The sequence below is a fragment of the Periophthalmus magnuspinnatus genome, chromosome 16, assembly GCF_009829125.3.
Source record: "Periophthalmus magnuspinnatus isolate fPerMag1 chromosome 16, fPerMag1.2.pri, whole genome shotgun sequence".
NCBI lineage: Eukaryota > Metazoa > Chordata > Actinopteri > Gobiiformes > Gobiidae > Periophthalmus > Periophthalmus magnuspinnatus.
In genome coordinates this window covers 4,655,122-4,670,669 of record NC_047141.1, presented here as the reverse complement: position 1 = coordinate 4,670,669, position 15,548 = coordinate 4,655,122, and the positions used below count along the sequence as shown (strand labels likewise).

The 15,548-nt window shown below is 42.3% G+C and overlaps 10 non-coding genes across 10 annotated transcripts; 7 read left to right on the top strand and 3 right to left on the bottom strand.

The window, feature by feature from the left end:
- Nucleotides 1–522: 522 nt before the first annotated feature.
- On the top strand, nucleotides 523–628 carry LOC117384485 (U6 spliceosomal RNA). The gene has a single exon (XR_004542474.1). It is a non-coding gene; the product is annotated as a U6 spliceosomal RNA (small nuclear RNA).
- A 77-nt stretch (nucleotides 629–705) lies between these two features.
- Nucleotides 706–789, top strand: trnal-cag (transfer RNA leucine (anticodon CAG)). Its single transcript has one exon. It is a non-coding gene; the product is annotated as a tRNA-Leu (tRNA).
- A 68-nt stretch (nucleotides 790–857) lies between these two features.
- Nucleotides 858–928, bottom strand: trnag-gcc (transfer RNA glycine (anticodon GCC)). The gene has a single exon. It is a non-coding gene; the product is annotated as a tRNA-Gly (tRNA).
- A 683-nt stretch (nucleotides 929–1,611) lies between these two features.
- LOC117384512 (U6 spliceosomal RNA) lies at nucleotides 1,612–1,717 on the top strand. Its single transcript, XR_004542500.1, has one exon. It is a non-coding gene; the product is annotated as a U6 spliceosomal RNA (small nuclear RNA).
- Nucleotides 1,718–2,926: 1,209 nt separating this feature from the next.
- trnag-ccc (transfer RNA glycine (anticodon CCC)) lies at nucleotides 2,927–2,998 on the bottom strand. The gene has a single exon. It is a non-coding gene; the product is annotated as a tRNA-Gly (tRNA).
- A 10,526-nt stretch (nucleotides 2,999–13,524) lies between these two features.
- Nucleotides 13,525–13,596, top strand: trnae-cuc (transfer RNA glutamic acid (anticodon CUC)). Its single transcript has one exon. It is a non-coding gene; the product is annotated as a tRNA-Glu (tRNA).
- Nucleotides 13,597–14,034: 438 nt separating this feature from the next.
- On the top strand, nucleotides 14,035–14,107 carry trnak-uuu (transfer RNA lysine (anticodon UUU)). The gene has a single exon. It is a non-coding gene; the product is annotated as a tRNA-Lys (tRNA).
- A 799-nt stretch (nucleotides 14,108–14,906) lies between these two features.
- LOC117384483 (U6 spliceosomal RNA) lies at nucleotides 14,907–15,012 on the top strand. The gene has a single exon (XR_004542473.1). It is a non-coding gene; the product is annotated as a U6 spliceosomal RNA (small nuclear RNA).
- Nucleotides 15,013–15,089: 77 nt separating this feature from the next.
- On the top strand, nucleotides 15,090–15,172 carry trnal-cag (transfer RNA leucine (anticodon CAG)). Its single transcript has one exon. It is a non-coding gene; the product is annotated as a tRNA-Leu (tRNA).
- A 68-nt stretch (nucleotides 15,173–15,240) lies between these two features.
- trnag-gcc (transfer RNA glycine (anticodon GCC)) lies at nucleotides 15,241–15,311 on the bottom strand. The gene has a single exon. It is a non-coding gene; the product is annotated as a tRNA-Gly (tRNA).
- Nucleotides 15,312–15,548: the final 237 nt, after the last annotated feature.

Below are 15,548 nucleotides of genomic sequence, written 5' to 3'. Positions count from 1 at the left end.
TTCTGGTCAGATTGCCGATGGGCACTGCCTTATATCTATCTGAAGGGAGGGGCTAACTACACTGAAACTGGCTGTGTCTCAATTCGCCAAATGCACCCTTCAAGGGTCCTTACGAAGTACTCTTCAAAAGTGTAGTTTCAAGGTTCCGGTCGAGAATCTGCCCTCCTCAGTGTAGCCGCCGTCTTGCTGAAGTGGGACAGGCCCACACCACGGACCACACTTCCACCGCTGTCTTTGAGCGTACGATACATACATTATGTACGTTATTTTTAATGATTTATTATTTAATAGAAGAAAAGTCAAGATGTCGTCGTCACAGCCCTTTCTTTCTGCAACGGCATGGGCTCAAGCACTTGGCCACCTCGACACAGTACACACAGATGTGGGACATATTCACACGCAATGTATCGTCATCTGTACACATGGATTTCTTTGGTCCAGGATGTGAGGTTCCATACACCGTGAGTGTGGGAGCAGCGCCTCAAAGGTGCTTTTTAAACATTGTTGGAACACTCTGCAGTTGTGTTAGTTCGCTAACACATATACTAAAATTGGAACGATACAGAGAAGATTAGCATGGCCCCTGCGCAAGGATGACACGCAAACTCGTGAAGCGTTCCTCATTTTCTGGCAAATCCTGAATGAATTCATGTTGTTTTTCTGTGTCACTGTCCCGTGGAACAACAAAGTGTCACTGTGGACCGTGTCAGGATGGCCGAGCGGTCTAAGGCGCTGCGTTCAGGTCGCAGTCTCCCCTTAGAGGCGTGCGTTCAAATCCCACTTCTGACATCGACCTTTTGACAGAATTATTTACATTCTACATAAACAAAGAATGGATTCACTACCATAACTTGCGCTGCATTGGCCGGGAATCGAACCCGGGCCTCCCGCGTGGCAGGCGAGAATTCTTCCACTGAACCACCAATGCCTGCTTGGGGAGGTTTTTAACCACACCGCTGCATCGGAGGGAGCCCTGCGCTGATTATGTGATTATGTCTACTCTGCTCCGCAGTTTCTTTCAAAAAACTCTAAAGGCATATCGTTTAATCCCAGGTGCTTATTCTCCATGTGCCAAAGTAGTGTTGAGGGTTTCATTGCCTCATTTGCTTTTCGCAGAGCGACAAAAACCTGTAGCGACAAACCCAGATTTTAAGTAGGACTCCTGGTGTTGTTGATCTTTCTTTTTCTTAGAGGTCGTCTCCTCCGCGGGTTGCCGACCCCTGGTCTGGTCACATTATGGCATTGAGAATAGGTGCACATGGATGACTGTAAGAGAGACCAGAGAGCAGCAACACAGATGCCAGAGCAAGGAAGAAGTTGAACGTGAACCCAGACTGGTCAACACTGCATAAGTAAGAAGGGGAGCAACAGCAAGGGCTGCGAAGAGGATGGGCATCAAACCTACACATGCGGCGTGAAATAGATTAGCAGTCCATCGCCTCAAGCACTTGGCCACCTCGATGTAGTGCACACAGATGTGGGACATATTCATGTGCAACGTAGCTGTACACATGGATTTCTTTGGTCCAGGATGTGAGGTTCCATACACCGTGAGTGTGGGAGCAGCGCCTCAAAGGTGCTTTTTAAACATTGTTGGAACACTCTGCAGTTGTGTTAGTTTGCTAACCCATATACTAAAATTGGAACGATACAGAGAAGATTAGCATGGCCCCTGCGCAAGGATGACACGCAAACTCGTGAAGCGTTCCTCATTTTCCTTGAAGAATTCATCATCAAGTAAGAGGTGGAATGTGAAACACAGACTGGTGAATGCTGCAAAAGCAGTCGCATAAAGGGGACATATTCACGGCCAACGCATCGTCATCTGTACACATAGATTTCTTTGGTCTAGGATGTTAGGTTCCACACACCGTGAGCAAGGGAGCATTGCCTCAAAAATGTTTTTTAAACATTGCAAAAGATGAGATTTAAATCTATCAACTCGACAAATCGTTGTAAGAGTGAAGACGTTTCGCTGCTCATCCAAGCCGCTTCTTCAGTTCTGGTCAGATTGCCGATGGCCAATGCCTTATATCTATCTGAAGGGAGGGGCTAACTACACTGAAACTGTAAACATCTATTGTCTCCAGTTTCAGCTGAAACTACGCTATTCAGCTCTTAGAAAGCCTGCTATTGTTCTCATTGTTCTGGGTCTGAGGATGGAGTTATAGATGGGGGAGAGGTCTTTCACACCTTTACACAAAGGTCTCATAAAATAAAGGGAATGTTAAATGGTCAAGGTCCACAGTGAATTTAGATTTGGAATATAATTTTATCTTTCAAAATGCTTCTATGATGAAAGCCTGGTGTCCCATATCAGAGGAGACAACTTTAGCAGAGGATGGTTTCGATCCATCGACCTCTGGGTTATGGGCCCAGCACGCTTCCGCTGCGCCACTCTGCTCTCTTTAGCTTGTGTGTTTGTGTGGGAGTAAAAATCTACTAACATAGAATTAGGAGGTCAGCGTCTTCTGCATTAAATACGTGTGGGCAAAAGGGGGAACAACGAGAAAAGGAGCGCCTACCAGGTAAGCACACGCTTTACACTTTGCAAGTCTGCTGAAAGACACTCCAGATGAGACTCCTTTCTATAATAATTACCTCCTGTGCAACATCTGAAGAGCCAGGATTAGCAGGGGAAGGTTTCGATTCATCACCCTCTGGTTTAAGGGTCCAGCATGCTTCCACTGCAACACTCTGCTGATTGGTTGAGTAAACAGGTACTCAAACCTGTTAACATAAAATTAGGAGTCTTGTGCATTCAATTTCTGGGCATTCGTACACATAGCAGACAAAATTAGCCTTAAAATGTCTAATCATAGATCTGTTTTAAGAAATCATCCACTTGGATTGAAGTATATATGCATTTTTTTTACTACATGAAAACTTAAACAGTACACTACATTTACCATTGCGGTGAGAAGATTGCATTGGCCGGGAATCGAACCCGGGTCCACTGCTTGGGAAGCAGCGATGCTTACCACTATACCACCAATGCACTCACAATGCTCAGAAATGTCTGAAAAAAAAAAAAAAAAGCTCTGTATTCTACGTGGAAATCAGCCTGGACAAATTTGTTTTTGTGGATTTTGAAACTTAGAAAACATCCTTGTATGTCCTGGACAGAGTGCCTGTTTGCTTTCTGTTGTGAAAACATAGATCTCTGTCAAGAAAACTCTGTTCTCGAGGCGCTGTTTACCCAAAAAGCCTCAGGACAAGTGTTAGACTTTTCTTCTAATCTGATCAGAGGGGAGCGAGCACAGAGAAGAAGCTACGCAGATTGCTTCCATGAGGTCTTCTCTGTGCCTTCCCTCTTCTGAGCCTTTTATTAACCGCTTGACTCATCTCAGCAGTTTTCCCATCATGCTTATCAGTAGAACAACACTTTATTTCCCTCCCCACACAGACATGACCTTTCTGATCTTTCAGCTCAGGTTACACAGCTTTTGACCTTTCACCCACACCCTTGTTTGACCTTTCACCCACATTCTTGTGTATGGCTGTGTCCCAATTCGCCAAACTGGCCTTAGAATCACCATTCGAAGTGTGCATCGAAGGGCAGTTATGTAATTTCCGGCGCGACAAGGGCTGTCCCATTTCAACGCACCCTACTGAATGCGGCCGCCAAACCTGCCCTTCCCTTTGCACCGTTTCCATGGAGATCGGACGTAACCGAAGCGTGCATCCTTGCACACTTCATGCACTTCTATATCCCATCATGCACCGCGGCTACGCAAAAAAGAGAAGAAAATGGAGTCCGCTGCACAATACACGTTCAAATGTTCGTACTGGTTTGTCTCATCTACAACAGTGTACACATGAAACTGTTAAATCTGAATAAAGATCTGTACAGTGTGTTTGATGATTAAAAAGGAGGGGAGTTACATGGAATAAAGGAATGTTCAGTTATTGCTAGACAATAAGAAGGCATTATTATCATTAGAAAATATTACTGCAATAAGAATAATGTAAGAATGTTCGTTTCTATTGTAAGCGTCAAAGACCAAGAGACTGAAACGTAAAGTCAGAAGAGTTTAATGAGTTGAACACAGGTAATGTGAACAATGAAGCAATGGACTCTCCGGAAAGGACAGAAGAGAGTCCTGAGACGTGCACAAAATCTTCATGTGTTCCTTTACATTCCATAGGTCTGCACCCCCTCGTGGGCACGTGTCATTTACCTTCGTGTTAGTAAATCAAGACACTAGCTTGATGTAGCGCTGCACTGCTAGAAAATACCTTATAATAATCAGATGAAAAGAACTGGCACGGCATAGAAGGGAAACAGTGCCCTCTACTGTATTAAAGTGGTGTAGGCACTGGCCAAAATACCGAACCATTAAACTGCAATATCCCACTTTATGTACAACTAATCAGTGTCTCTGGTTTATAGACTATTAATGTCAAAATGATATTGTTACCACTGTCTCTGTTATTACGTTTTCACAAGGTATATTTTGTTTAAGTTATGAAGTAGCTACAATTGAGTAAAAAAATCACCTCGAACGTTATATTTGCCTACTGATTGATAGAAATGTTCGTTTCTGATGCAAGCGTCAAAGAGGAGAAAGAGACTGAAATATAAGTCAGAAGGGTTTAATGAGTTCATCACAGGTAAAGTTAACAATGGAGCACCGGACTCTCAGGAAAGGATAGGAAGAGAGTCCTGAGATGTTTGTCTTTCCAGCTTTTATAGGCCTCCCAATGTGTGAGGCGGGTCTTCCTCTCGGCAGCATGTGATTACACATTAAAAACCTTTTTTGGCAAAATCCCTGAATGTGCGTTTTTAAGTCAATCAATCTTATTGTTTTATGACCCTCACAGGATGGGGGCACTCAGACCTTGGTGAACAGGGCCACAGATAAGAAGTGGCCCTGGTCCTAGATGTTATCTTCTTGGCCCCAGTGCTGTAGATTGCTTTACGACCCTCTCAGGGTGGGGGTCTTTGGTGAGTAGGGCTACAGGCATCTGAGGGTAGCATTACATTGTTAAAAAAAATACCTTACAATTCCCCCTTTTCACACCATGCTACATGGTGTGAACCCAACTATGAAAAAATAAAAAGTAATGTTTACAACAAATGATAATAATGGAAGAAATTAAAAATTTAAACAAGTATAGTACTAAGAATAATACCAAAAGCATACACATTCATGAGTAGAATAAATGAAAATAATTTTGCTAAATTAAAGTACGTGGATTTATGGGTACAAAATCTAAAAACCCATTTATTATAGTTTTGTCATTTTTTCACCTTCTGACTTAAATGGGAAAAGACATTTTGTGGCCCCGCTCCCGGCAACCGTCCGAAGACACCACATATACCCACAGTACTGTACATGATTATGCTATTATTAAACCAACCCAAAATCAAAAACATGAATTTCCCAAAACAACATTATACAGCATGTTTACACTGAATGTCCTCAGTGTCAGAGTCAGAAATAATTGTGATGTACATAGGAGGAGGGGTGTTAGAAGAAATAGGAAGTAGTGCCATTTGTTTTGCAGCAGTAACTTCTTTAGAAAAAGCTGTAGTCACACACCTTTCAACCATAGTACGAGCAAAAGGGATGAAACAACAGCCACAGACCATCAGTATGGTTAGAATTATGCTAAGTGAAGTGAAAAGTGAGAGAAATAAAGTTTTCCATTTACCGAAGGTATTAGAAAACCAATCACCTATTACATCATTAATTCCAGAGGCAGTAAGCATCTGGTCTGAGTGATCTTTCATTTTATCTAAAAGTTCTTGGAGAGGCCCAACAGGGCCAGTGTTATTGGGTATGATTGTACAACACTGGTCACCAAAGAGTGAACATACACCTTGTTTTTCAGCTAAAAGCATGTCTAGAGCAATACGATTTTGGTATGTCATTAACGTATTAGCATGTAGTTCTTCTTGTAATAGAAGTAAAGCAGCTCTAGTTAGATTGGCCTGATACATAACGTTGTAATGAATATAGTTAATTCTATCTACATTTTTATTAATGGTACACCACCAACAAAGAATAGATTCGAAACCTGCAGCCACTTGGTTAGCCATTTTATACTCATTGGGTACACCTCTAGGTATACCAATTGCATCGATATAGATATTAGCTGGGTTAGTGCCAATGTTGTCTATTACGGATCTTTTGGGTCTAGTTGAGACTGTGTAATCTACTGAGGAAGAGAGGTTAGGAATAGGTAAGATAGAAAAAGTAGTAGAGAACATCACTCTCGCACAACGACCAGACCAGTGTAAGGGCAAAGTAGCCAGTAAGTTAGTAGAGTTGCAAAGCCACCACATGTCTGCTACGGCAAAGTCTTGTCTCCTTAGAGGCCGTGTATGAATTAGCGGACATGTGGTAGTTTTCATACCAGTAACCGCACACACAGAAGAATAATTCAGGGGAGCAAAGGAGTAACTATCATTAACTATAGCGATAGTAGAACACAGGGTTGCAGTAAGATTTCCAACAAAAGTAGATTGATAGGTGTGGGCTCTTTGTATGCATTCTAATTGTACTGTGGGTAATTTGGAAAAGTGAGGTGGATTTATATTTGCAGGCATATATGGCCAATGAAAATGGCTGCAAAGATCATTTCGTGTAGGTTTGCCAAAAGTATCAGGCTTGGTATAAAGAGATGATGACATATAAGCAAGACATTCAGTAGGGGGCATGAGACTAGTAGACAGTTTGATACAGTGACTGCCTTTGTTCCATACAATAGTTTTATTATTTTCAGTACTTTTTATTATGCATTGACCACCTGCTTTGCATGTTTCCCAGGAACAATTAACAGAGGCTAGATATTGGTTATAATTTTTTACAATGTGAGAGCGTGAGAAGTTATAATGATCACAAATGTAAGAAAAGGGTATGGGAACTAAATACTCTGGTTTTGGATAAGCAGGTGCACATGCTAGACAGGGCTGTCCTGGGAGATATAAATTAGCGCTAGTGGAGAGCCAATTATACCATTTGTTTTTCGTGGCAACATTAAGAAATTTTGTGGCATTCCAAATCAATGATAATGGGACCTCAACCCCTCTTTTAGTCCTATTATTTAATGCATTGCTAGAATCTATAGAGCTAGTGAGTTGATTTACTCCAAAATACCAGATGATAGGTGACATGAGCACTATGGTAAATAACAATACAATTAATGTAGTACTTCTTCGAGAGTACTCATACAATGCCACAGTCATAATTAAGAAGAATCAAGTTCAGCCAAATCAGTTCTAATTTGTTTCAGAGTGCGTTCAGGAGGTTGAGCTCTGACGCAATGAGTAATGTGAATCCAGTGGCTCACTTTACTTTTGTGGGCTTTGTCAATTTTTTCGATTCTGATAGCCCTTGAGCGACTGTTAAGTACCTTGTAAGGACCTACAAATTTGGGTTCAGTCCAATTAGGTTTAATACTTTTCACCAGTACCCAATCACCAGGTTTGATTGGGTCTTCCAAAGTTGACTCAGAGGAGGTCTCCAGGTTCAGGATCTGTTGGGAGAGAACTAAACTTAAATTAGTTAATGCTTTGTAATAGTCAGAGATTTCATGATCTTGGTCATTTCTAGGTACACACACATCAGGTTGGAGAGGAGTGTCCATCCTCCTCCCAGTTAAGATCTCATGTGGAGAGAGATTGAGATGTTTATGTGGTGTGGATCGCATTGCCATCAGCGCTAATGGCAAGGCATCCAGCCACGTCATTTTGGTAGAGTTCATGATTTTAGCTAGATAGCTTTTCAATGTGCGGTTTGCTCTTTCAACCAGGCCCTGGGATTGTGGGTGAAAGACTGTTCCAAAATGTTGTTTTATTCCAAAATATTCACACACTGCTGTCATATTTTTGTTAGAAAAGTGTGTGCCATTATCAGATCTGATGGTACGGGGAAACCCATACCTAGGAACAAATTCTCTTGTCAGCCACTTAATGACTGAATTAGCTGTCTCTCTCCTTACTGGGGTAACTTCAACCCATCTTGAGAAAGAGTTAGGTGCAACTAAACGTCCGTCATGATAGCACCAAAGTCCTTCTTCGTCCTTAAATTAGTCCAAACACTATGTTCATACGGTCCTGCGTGAGTCTGTAAGTCAATAATATCCTGCTCTGTCAACTTCACTGAATCTTTCTCTTCATCCATCTGCACACACACATACTTTTTACTTGGAGGTCCCTTATAACCTGCTGCCTTTTTTGCTGCTGCATCTGCTGCTTCATTCCCTCTAGCTATAAGTGTTGTTCTCTCTGCATGGCCCTTGCATTTTAATACAGCTACTTCAGATGGGATTTTAACAGCTTCTATCAATTCAGTCATTTCTTTGAGATGTTTAATAGGTTGTCCAGTGCTGGTTATGAATCCCTTACGCATCCAATGAGGGGCATCAATGTGTATTTCATGTGTTACATAAGCAGAATCAGAATATATATTTGCTGTTTGATCTTTAGCTAATTGCAATGCTCTGGTTAAAGCTATTACTTCTGCTAATTGTGCTGAAGCCCCTGGCATAAGTATCTCTTTAGCTTCCATGATTTCAAACTTTTGTCCAGCAGCTTTCACTATTGCATATGATGTTCTAATTTTCCCTGTGTTATCTCTATAGCTACATCCATCACAAAACAGCATTAGTTGTGGGTTCTGCAGTGGTTCTGCATACAATGTTGGTACTAGAATCATGTCTAGTTGCGCTATGTCAGCGCAGTTGTGCGGTGTCCCTGTCCCTAGATCATTTGCCATATTGATGGTTGTGCCTTCAAATGCAATATGTGGCTGATCTAGTATTTGTTAGATTTTTTCTGTGCGTCGTTCTGAGAGTGTAAAAGCTACTGATTGTAAGTAGGCTGCTACTCCATGTTGTGTATGTATGATTAGAGGATGACATTTCACTATGTGTGCTGTTTTAATTATGGCCATAGATATAGCTGCTACATGTTGTGTGCATGGTGGATGTCCTTTTTCTATATTGTCTAATTTAGCACTATGATACATCAGCACTTTACGTTGACCTGCCACACCGTCCCCCTTTTTCTGATAAAGTATTGCATTGCCAACTCCATTTTTCTCATACACATCTAGGTGAAAAGGTATGGTATAATCTGGTACAGCCAAGTCACATGAATGTGCCATTTGTTGTTTTAAGGAAATAAATGCTTCCTCTGCCTCGATATTCCAGTTTAATTGAGCAGTAAGGTTAGTTGGTCCTGCCTCAGTTATCAGTGCTCTTAATGGGGCTAGTAGTAAAGTATACTGTTTCCAAACTTTTGTTTCTAATTTTGTTAACTGTGACCATTCTGAATGTCGTTTCAAATATGTTGCATATGCATTATGTAGAAGCCCCAGTGCAACAGCTCTGATGTACAATGAAAAGAAATAGCTTAAATAATGTTATATTGATATATGATTATTTTCAGGAATGGAGCAAAAATGTTTCAATTAAATGAATACACTTCTAAATTTTGTAATTGGGTTAAAAACAAAATATTTGACTATGTGGATCTGAGAACAGGCTCCAGTCATGAGTGCCCAGGCAAACACAGCCCAAACGCAGCAGCAGAGACAGTTTTATGGTGCCTTTAGAGGAGCAGCAGAGCACTTGAAGGTTTTGATTCAGTTCATTCATTTGTCATGTGACCAGTAGTGGAGGAGCCCAGTCCACAGATGAGTTTCAGAGCCAGCAGGACTTTCTTTGGTTTTAGTTCAGTTCATGTTTCTCAGTGACGCAGCAGCCATGTTTAGACAGTCTTTAGACAACAGCAGAGCAGAGCCAGTCCACGTCATGTGACCTTTCAGTTCAGAGCTGGAGAGATGCACCCAGAGAGCCACTGCACTCGGACCATGCCCACCCAGACACAACAGGCCAAAGACCCATCCCAAATCCACTTCAGTCAAAACTAAAATCTATTTAAAGTCTATTCCAACTTGCATGGACAAGTTGTTCATTTTCACCTCAAAAAATGTGTGAACAGTTTGCATAAGAAATCTGTATCTATATTTACAATATCCTAAAGTTAAAGTGAGGAATTTTCAATAATTATAAAGACATGGTTTGAATTGTTTACTTAAATTTCAGCATGATCTAATTAAACAAAAAATATTCTAAAGTTTATGTGAATGCTCAAATAAATCATTACTGTCAGATGAGTTTAAAACATACTGCTCTTTCTTTTTATATGCATACTTCTGATGAGTTAACTGTTAGAGAGTGCAGGATTCTGAGAGTATGGTGATCTCTCATGCCTGACCCATGTAGGAGGGGTCAAAAGGTCAGTTGGAACTCTATCATAACCTGTGTTTGGTAGATCACTAATATGTAAACCTTTTGGCCTTGTAGATTTAGGTTTAACATTAGCTGTAAACGAAGTCTCATACAACGGTTCATCTATTTTTGTTTTTATTTCAGTAGAGACCTCTTCTAGTGTAGAACTTTGAGAATGCTTATCATCACTTCCAAATTGTATTGTTTTTCTTATTGATTCAGTAGGTGTAGGAGTTCTTGAGCCTTTAGTGTTAATGCCCTTCACATTAACAAATTTCAGTGTTTTAACATCATTTGGGTCAATCAGTTGCCCTGCCATAGATGTTGCTCCTGCTGCACTGTCATCACTGATTGCTTCTGTATTTTCATCGAGCATTGTGTTTACTACTTTAATAGCTTCAATTGTGGTAGGTTCTTCTACTATGTCTACTAATCCTGCTTTAACTAATACCAATGGACATTGTAGTGTCGTGGTGTTAGAGTCATTAGTTATCAGTGGGGGTGTAACAGCCCAAGTTTGTGAATTAGTAGCTTGAGTTAGTAATTTATGGGCCTCGCTATAAGGTGAAAGGTCAGTATAAGGAGGAGGGAGAAATGCATCTTCCCCCTTCTTATCTAAGGTCATTTCCCTTTCAGTTTTAGATTGCACCACTTGTATTTGTGGTGTCACTGTGGTGTATGTTATGTTAAGACCTGCCCCCCTCATTAGGTGGGGGAGGTATGCATTGCAAAGAGCTTTATTTTTTCTGGCTATATCCACTCTGTTTTTAAACTCCCCTATACATTTTTTGCCATTTCGCTCCCATTCAGCTTCAGTGAAATCACAAGCAGCATGGACAACCGTTTGAATATTCAGCAATTGTTCTTTTCTAGGATTTGGAGATGTGTCCTGTCCTATCAAACCTCTCATTTGCAAGTCTTTTACCCATATCTCAAACTTTTCTGTCTCTTTCTTCTTTTTCCTATCCTCTGTCCCAAACAAAAGTATATCTAAGGCATTAGTACACGCTTCTTTCGTCGTAGCAGGAGTAAACTTCGTCCCTGTATCGTCCATTGTCTAGTGGTGGAAAAGGTTCTCAATTTGACCTTCAGGTGAGAGGGAAACAGGCACATGCTGATGGAAGATAGTGGGGGTAGGGTTGAAGAAAGGAGGGGGTGTATAGCTGAGTAAGGGAGTATGATAAGCAGGAGAGATAAGACTCACCCTAAAGGAACTATTCACTTAGAATTTATTTGAGAGCAAATAGTCAAAATCCTAATTGAGTAAACCCGCAACTGCTTTTCCACCACAGTCAGTCAGTCTGTTTGTCACCAAGTCTGTTTTACACACCTGTAATTTGGTCTATTGGGAATGAAAATGTTAATAAAACCTGTTTACATAAGCCTAATGTATGGATCCAAACCTTTCACCACAGAGATCCCTTTAGACCAACCCGTATCACACCCAGGCTTCTACGCAGAGGCCGTAGCGTCTGTGCGGGGTGGGGGTTCTAGCAGGATATGTGATTTTAGTTTTAAAGACCCGACACTCCTACACCCCGGGCTGTTTGCCTTTATTTTCTCCACCCCCAAATGCAGCCTACGCAGTCTCTACTCCAGCCAATACTCTATGTGATAAAGGCTAAAAATGAGGAGTCAGAGACCCAAGCCACCCACAGTGACCCAAAAAGAAGAAGAAGAAGTTCTGTCCCTACCGGTTTATTCAATCGTGCTCAGCTGAGTGGGTCCCGGACCCAGGGCTCCACACCCCACTTACACGGTCCAACCGTGTCTTGGTCACAGGGCGCTCAACACCCTCAGAGTCCAACTCTGGCCAACAATAGAACCTAGTCTATTGTCAGACGACCGGGCCTAATGCCACCTGGTCCCGGACCAGGATTTTCCCCCTAACACGGTCCCAGCCGTCTTGGTTACAAGGGCTTCGTGCGTTTCTTAGCAGTGACTACGTTCAATAGACTCTCGTCAGATTCTATTCCAAGAGGTAATTTGATTAAGAATTTAACTAGTTGCCCTCAGGGTCCAGCCCTGGCTTTCCAGTAGAACCTGGTCTGCTGGCAGTCTCTCAACCGGGCCTAGCGCCACCTGGTCCCGGACCAGGATTTCTAACACCGGCTCATTGATCTGTCCCTATGTGTTAGTAAATGTGCTTCATGTAACTTTACATGTGAAAGAACAAACTGGACTAGATAGCCCACCCAATTATATTCTAAATTTGCAAGACAAAGAATTACAGATTCATGTGACAGTGACAACCCTAATAAAGAATAAACTAAACTATGCAGAAATTTTATTAAAAAGGTTTTCTGCTTACCTTATTTTGGGGCCCCTGGTTGTCACCGACTCAGTCATCAGACTTCACCTCGATTATGCCCAAAGGTCCTCCAGATCACTTGACACCAATCACGTCGGGGTCACCAAATTGATAGAAATGTTCGTTTCTGATGCAAGCGTCAAAGAGGAGAAAGAGACTGAAATATAAGTCAGAAGGGTTTAATGAGTTCATCACAGGTAAAGTTAACAATGGAGCACCGGACTCTCAGGAAAGGATAGGAAGAGAGTCCTGAGATGTTTGTCTTTCCAGCTTTTATAGGCCTCCCAATGTGTGAGGCGGGTCTTCCTCTCGGCAGCATGTGATTACACATTAAAAACCTTTTTTGGCAAAATCCCTGAATGTGCGTTTTTAAGTCAATCAATCTTATTGTTTTATGACCCTCACAGGATGGGGGCACTCAGACCTTGGTGAACAGGGCCACAGATAAGAAGTGGCCCTGGTCCTAGATGTTATCTTCTTGGCCCCAGTGCTGTAGATTGCTTTACGACCCTCTCAGGGTGGGGGTCTTTGGTGAGTAGGGCTACAGGCATCTGAGGGTAGCATTACATTGTTAAAAAAAATACCTTACATGATATTCAATCTAAACAGAAAGAAAGGGCTGTGACGACGACATCTTGACTTTTCTTCTATTAAATAATAAATCATTAAAAATAACGTACATAATGTGCGTATCGTACGCTCAAAGACAGCGGTGGAAGTGCGGTCCGTGGTGTAGGCCTGTCCCACTTCAGCGAGACGGCGGCTACACTGAGGAGGGCAGATTCTCGACCGGAACCTTCAAACTACACTTTGAAGAGTACTTCGAAGGGACCCTTCAAAGGGTGCATTTGGCGAATTGGGACAAGGCCTATGTCTTTACAGAATGCACACTTTTATCTTCTAAATTTTTCCAAACACCACACCGATGAATCAATAGTACTGTCTAATAAATGGGGCTGTGCAGTGTCTCCCTGATGGTCTAGTGGCTAGGATTCGGCGCTCTCACCGCCGCGGCCCGGGTTCGATTCCCGGTCAGGGAACTGAAGTGTTTGTGACTTGCTTAGGACATTGCCAAATCAGTTGCGCAGCTTCTGTCTATCTGAGTTCATATCTCTGAAGGCTTGTGTATATTTTTTTTCATCCCATGGAATGCAAATCCCTTTTGTTGAGAGCCTGGATAGCTCAGTCAGTAGAGTATCAGACTTTTAATCTGAGGGCAAAATCTCTGTATTCTGCGTGAAAAACATCCTGGACAAATTTATTTTCAGTGGAGTTTGAAACTTAGGAAAGAGTTTCTGGTATAGCTCCACAGGTACAGTGAACCATATGAGATTTATTCCCAAACCTCACTGCACTGTGCAGGACCATAGTCAGATGGGTGTCAGGCATGACTTTGGTACCAGATTCTATGCAACTTTTTAGCCTAAAAAGCTTGTGTATTTTTTGATCCATTCTTCATTAAATCTCTCATGGTAAGGGCCTGGGTAGCTCAGTCGGTAGAGCATCAGACTTTTAATCTGAGGGTCCAGGGTTCAAGTCCCTGTTCAGGCAGCTTGTCCATTATATGAGCAAAAGGTAAGATAGGTAAAGTGCTGTCTCTACTGGCATGGCATGTTGTTAAGCTTTAAAGAGAACTTTGTATACTGCACATGGGAGGCAGTTGGACAAACACCAGATTTCTACTGTGAGGATTCAAGTGATTCTAACATTATGTGAGCAAAAGCGTGGACAACTGCATGGACAAATTGGTCTGAAGTTCAAATCTATCAACTAAAAAAGCTTTGTAAGAGTGAAGACGTTTTGCTGCTCATCCAAGCCGCTTCTTCAGTTCTGGTCAGATTGCCGATGGGCACTGCCTTATATCTATCTGAAGGGAGGGGCTAACTACACTGAAACTGGCTGTGTCTCAATTCGCCAAATGCACCCTTCAAGGGTCCTTACGAAGTACTCTTCAAAAGTGTAGTTTCAAGGTTCCGGTCGAGAATCTGCCCTCCTCAGTGTAGCCGCCATCTTGCTGAAGTGGGACAGGCCCACACCACGGACCACACTTCCACCGCTGTCTTTGAGCGTACGATACGTACATTATGTACGTTATTTTTAATGATTTATTATTTAATAGAAGAAAAGTCAAGATGTCGTCGTCACAGCCCTTTCTTTCTGCAACGGCATGGGCTCAAGCACTTGGCCACCTCGACACAGTACACACAGATGTGGGACATATTCACACGCAATGTATCGTCATCTGTACACATGGATTTCTTTGGTCCAGGATGTGAGGTTCCATACACCGTGAGTGTGGGAGCAGCGCCTCAAAGGTGCTTTTTAAACATTGTTGGAACACTCTGCAGTTGTGTTAGTTCGCTAACACATATACTAAAATTGGAACGATACAGAGAAGATTAGCATGGCCCCTGCGCAAGGATGACACGCAAACTCGTGAAGCGTTCCTCATTTTCTGGCAAATCCTGAATGAATTCATGTTGTTTTTCTGTGTCACTGTCCCGTGGAACAACAAAGTGTCACTGTGGACCGTGTCAGGATGGCCGAGCGGTCTAAGGCGCTGCGTTCAGGTCGCAGTCTCCCCTGGAGGCGTGGGTTCAAATCCCACTTCTGACATCGACCTTTTGACAGAATTATTTACATTCTACATAAACAAAGAATGGATTCACTACCATAACTTGCGCTGCATTGGCCGGGAATCGAACCCGGGCCTCCCGCGTGGCAGGCGAGAATTCTTCCACTGAACCACCAATGCCTGCTTGGGGAGGTTTTTAACCACACCGCTGCATCGGAGGGAGCCCTGCGCTGATTATGTGATTATGTCTACTCTGCTCCGCAGTTTCTTTCAAAAAACTCTAAAGGCATATCGTTTAATCCCAGGTGCTTATTCTCCATGTGCCAAAGTAGTGTTGAGGGTTTCATTGCCTCATTTGCTTTTCGCAGAGCGACAAAAACCTGTAGCGACAAACCCAGATTTTAAGTAGGACTCCTG